This window comes from Blennius ocellaris (genome assembly GCF_963422515.1).
Source record: "Blennius ocellaris genome assembly, chromosome: 1".
In the NCBI taxonomy this organism is placed as follows: Eukaryota; Metazoa; Chordata; class Actinopteri; order Blenniiformes; family Blenniidae; genus Blennius; species Blennius ocellaris.
The window spans coordinates 24,481,449-24,487,157 of NC_137650.1; positions in this window are offsets into that span (position 1 = coordinate 24,481,449).

Consider the following 5,709-nt stretch of genomic DNA (forward strand, 5'->3'; position numbering starts at 1 on the left):
GGTGTGCAATTTGTATAGTCTGTGCATGTCTGTGCATGTGTGTGTTCACGTGTGCATGTGTATGTGTGTGTGTGTGCCTGCTGGGGGTGAAGACTGAAGCGCTTTATTAAAATGATGAGAGCAAGTTCAATTTGAATCATGCAGTGCCTGTCAGTGGCTTCTCGAATTGCAGGGCTGATGAAATTGCTCTTGCGGTTATTTAAAAGCAGTTGTAATCCATCTGAAAATGCTGTGATATAATCCATTTAATTTCTTATTCCTTGCAGCAATAACATTGAGTAACAAAAATCTATCAAAGCAATGTAGCCTGGTGATTTAGTAATTATCTTTATTTTACATTACAGCAATTCAGCTTGGATTAATTGGAGTCTTATCAGAACAGAGCGGCAGGTCACTTACCTCAATACACCACAATGTGTTTTTTATCTTAATGAATCAACCTCCACATACTCAATTATGACCCACTGTGCCAAGAAATGATTGTTTTCTGATGCATAAAATAGCAACGTATACAGGCAGGAGTGCCAAAGCCAAAAGCTAATGAAGAGTTTAGAAAAACAACAACTTTATAGACTAAAATGGTCATATAAGAATAAAACAACATACAGCTCAGTGAAAAATACTGCAGTGACCTTATCAAGCGAAGTTATTGGTGAAAATATAAACAGTGCCCATTGGAGGTCCGGCATTGGTGTCATGTAGTGATTCCTACTCAGGAGAACTCACAAAATATCCAGTATTGATCAGCTGTTTAAGTTGAGTTAATGTATGAGAGATGCTCAATGTATTCCCTAATGGGTAAGCTGCCTGAAGGCAGTGTACTGGTAATAAGACCTCGGACAGCCACATAACTCAGCCTGTCTCCAAGACCACTCTCTTTTTTTCTCCACCTGGGATATCTGACATCTGATATTGAAGAAATCACTGGCATTCTGGACAGAGGGAGACGAGAAATTTAGGGGAGGAGAAAGCGCTTTGGAGGACATATAAGTCACTGTGATGGGCAGAGGAGACGTAATTACAGCTTTATTATCATGTACAAGTAAAATATGGACAATTGTGTTTAGTTGAATTTTATATTAATATTTCTCTATATTACAGCATTAAAAAAAAAATCTGTTTATTTCTCGTTTAAGTGGTGCCACATATGTTAAATTCATGCATTTGTGGGATGAGCAGCTGAGGTGAGGGTTTGTTTCGCACCCATTAACACATTTCTGCTGACTCTTGTTTATTTGATTGGATGGTTGAAAAACAAAACAAAATAAAACAAAACCGGCTTTCCAACTGAAGTAATCCGTGAAAAAGGGGCAGAAGCACAATTCTAGAACTTTAAAATCAAAGTAAATGCAATAGTTAAAAATCTACTTGTTTGACACAGTTCAGGCTATAGCATTGTGAAAAATAATCTTTCTAACTTAAAATTTGTGGGTCAAAAAATGTGTTGATGTTTAATGTTTATCTTTTTTTTCTGCTATTCCGTAGTAAGTAAAGAAGAATCTGTTTCTTGCATGTGTGTTTTTGTATGGCGTTCATGACGCCAGCTGAAGCCTGCTTGCTGCCTGGTGCTGGATAAAACACATAAAGGACTGTCCTCCCTGAGATTAATTGATTCCTTCACATTTGGATTCAGTTCGGAGATCCAGAGAAATTGGTTGTTTTGACAGTGACGTGGCTCCCATTCATTCAGTCACTCCGTCATGGTCAAAACACACACAGCACTCATGAGGTACCTACATGGACACAAGTTTTAAACCTCTTACTTTTTGTCTTTATCCCTTCTTTCATTGATATTAGTGGAGTTAATCATCACAAACATAATCATCATTAGTAGGAGACACAGTCTCCAGCCATCTGACACACATATTTTCAGGAGCTTCTGAAAACCACTTTTAAAACATCACTCGTGCTCTTTAAATCACTTACGCCATGCTAACAGCAATGCTGTCTTCTCAGAAAACATTTTTTCCCATTGCAAGAAATAAATACATCACAGGCTGCAGGTAGAAAAATCATTATTTCTGATTTGAATTTACCTTGCCCGCAGGTATGACTCGTGGCTGAACATGCACAACAGGCCAAAATAGAAACATGTAAACCCTTGGCTGTGGTGGGACTTCATGATGGCATTTTCATGTATTTTGATCAGACCCTCTACACTCCCAGAAAGCCTCTCACATGTTCCGTGGCATAAGTGCTCATGTCTAATACCCTCAGAGGACGTTTTGGTCTGTCTCTATGAGTCTAATTTACGGATATCTGCATGAATTGGGAGGGCCTGGGGCCAACCGTCTCATGTCTTTTTAAGGGAGGGGGGGCTGGGTTGTTGCGTTAGGAGGCCCTTTCGGGACAGGAGCAGCATTTCAGATAAGATCGGCGGTGGGAAGTGGCGAGCTGGGCCGTTTGTTCTCGTTGGCCATCTCTCATGTTGCACCACTGATTGGGAGGAAAGCTAAAATTGCTTTCACCGGGGCTCACTCCAGCAGTAGGCAATGATAACTAACAATGCCCCCGGGACCTAGTTAAAGCTGCATCACACGCGCTGGAAAACCACTTTAATGTGGCAGCATTAGGAAGCTGTCAGTTGGGTTGGTGGGGAAAACAGATTCCAATTCATTGAGGATTTTGAAAACATTTGTTATCCTTGCCTCGAAAATGCATATAATCAAGCAGGCATTTTTAATTTCATTTCACACAGCTTACCACAAAGGGAGAAAAAAGGAGGTTTAAAGATCATAAAAGTGAGGAGAATGAGCTCAAAAACACTCGGCTGCTTCGCTCAGTCATGGGGATTGTCGAGCTCTTGTCATGCAGAAATGCAGCAGGTTGTGAGTCTCTCTTGTTTTACTTGGGTTTTGATTCAGGTGCTCAGCGCATGCATTTTGTCGTCCTGACATTATTGACCCATCTGTGCAATTTCTCTAAGTGCTACTAAAAATTAATGCTACTCATAGCCACGGTACAGCAAACCGAAGCTTTCTATGTCAAGCAGAGAAAGGAAAGCTGAATGTGATGTCGATGTTTTTCAAAAATCACATTCATTAAGAGGATGTATCACATATTTCTTTGACTGGCATAGAGAGTTTGATATCCATGTAAATGGTTTTACTTGATCAAAAACATTGCGTTTCAGGTTTGTACACAAATTAAAATTGTAAGATATTTATATTGCTGAAATAACTTTAACTTCCAACTTCTTTGACTGACAACTATAGAAAATAAACTAGAATGAGCACATTCGCCTGAATATATTTTAAAAAGCTGCTCAACATTTTGCATCAAATCCAGCCGTTCGATAATTGTTAGATATCTTCATTTGTCATATAAACTGTCAAAAAGTCATTATTATTATTGTCGAGAAAAATGTTACAGAAAATAATCCCCTAAAAAAGTCTATTTGATAAATATGTTTTCACATGCATAATTTCTGTAAAGATAACTATCAATTGCAGGTATATCACAAAAAATACATTATAATGGCAAAGTAACATTTCCCATAATTCAATTCAAATATTTTATACTCATTACACATAAACTGACAAAATGCAGTAACTTGAAACATTTGACTACTTCAGGAGATTAGATATTTGTTCTTTAAAAAAACCAAAACCCAACTCAAGCCTGTATAATAAAAATGGAATACTGTACTAATTCATAAAATTATTGTCTTTATATGTTAATATAGAACTTTTTCAGTATTTACTTCTTTCTTGATGTCGTGGTTTCGCAGGTCAGCTGACATTGCTGTTGAGCTCTTTCAAAGCATTTTTTTTTCTTTTGAAGTGAGCTAAAAGGAAAAAGATATGAACCTCAGAGAAACTGCTTATTGCAATGAAAAACACACTGACACGATGTCCACTGGTGGTTATCCATTATGATTTTAAGAACATATTCTCACATAAAAATTAACACTGCCAGCGTCAATAAACAAACTGGGTAAGGATTAATTTCACTGAAAGAGAACCTCAGGATGACATCATTGTGATATATACAGTAAATTAAGCTGGTTGTGTGCTGCTGAAGGACAGAGGGAGCTGAGAGGTTGCTGGGCTAATTTCAGCTCCTAAATCAAGTCTGTCACTTGGGCTTCCACTACACTGAAAAAAGAGGTAACAACCAGCTCGCAGTAGTTCATTAACACACAAATTATATCTGTTGATTTGTAGTGTGGATCGTGACTATATTGTATATGAGACTGTTTAAGTCTCTTAAAAGCCATGCAGACTGTAAATACAGGATACTTTCAAAAAAAATTGTACTGCTTTTAATATCAAATACAACTTAAAGATATTAAATATATAATTTTAAAAGACAATGCATCTCATTTAGTCATTATAAGAACTGGTAATGTTTATTTCTTTTTTTCCTCCCAATAAAATGTCAAAAACTGATTTGAGGCATCACTCATTGACATGATCCACAACGATATGCCGCTGATCACTCAACAAAAGACACCCTATCTTTGTTTAATGCCTTCTTGTCCATTTGGCAAGGCTGTCTGAGTGTCCAAGAGGTGTTCTTATCCATTTAATATATGCTTGCAGTGTATCCTGTCAAATATAGATTTGAATCAATAGCACTCTGGAGTGGCTCGTTAAACTTAAATCAGCTTGGAAGTGGTGCATGCCTGCCTCACAGCTGCTGTCATTAACCACCGCCTCGCAGATTATTGGAGAAACGTCCTTGTGTGAGGAGATTCGCCAGTTTACCTGAGGACTGCTGGCTGGAGCTCCAGAGTATGGTAAACTTGCACTGGGGTACAAATCATTCACATCCCCACCCATTGGTCTCAAAGCTAATACCGCACCCTATGTCTGCGATTAGACTTTTGAACAAGCCCCCTATGTCTTCAAGTGGTGATATGAGCACATTTCAGAATCAGAATCAACACAGTGGCGACTCATTTCTATCAGATCATACTGGAGGTATACAAGTGCAATTACGATCGAATCGGAGGAAGTGGTATCACCCCGTCTATGATCCAATCAGTGTCCATGTAAACAGTTTGTCAGGTTACAGTTTTGCTCTGTGTGTGTGTGTGTGTGTGTGTGTGTGTGTGTGTGTGTGTGTGTGTGTGTGTGTGTGTGTGTGTGTGTGTGTGTGTGTGTGTGTGTGTGTGTGTGTGTGTGTGTGTGTGTGTGTGTGTGTGTGTGTGTGTGTGTCAGTGCAATGTATTATAGGGTTGATCTGCTGGCTGAATGATATTCTCGCATTGTATAAAGGAGCACATCAACCTAATCACCATCTTCAGCATTCATGTAAACTGGAAAATCCGATCTCTCAATCAGAAATAATTCAACCAGATCGATGACAGTGAATAAGTAAACAAAACCAGGGATTTACCTGTGAGCAAGTACTTTCACTTTGCGCAAACTCCCAGACTTGAATTTCTTTTAGTCGCCATCAAACCCTCTCAGGCTACTGTCAGGCCAAATGTGATCTTTCTCCCAATGTAAAAGATTTTAAAAAATAAGTCACATGGCATAGTTTTTCAGGCTGGGTCATACTGTCCTTTTGATCACAAAGTTTTTTATAAGGTATTATAAGTTAGGCATTTCTCCTTCTGGCATTTGTAAAATCATCTGTTGTTTTCCCAGTTATACATTACTGTCCTGTCTGCCATGCATAGAAAATATATTTTTATTGTATTTCATATACTGGTTCATATTTTGGTCTGCTCAAATTTCTTGATGCTTAACCTGGAATGCT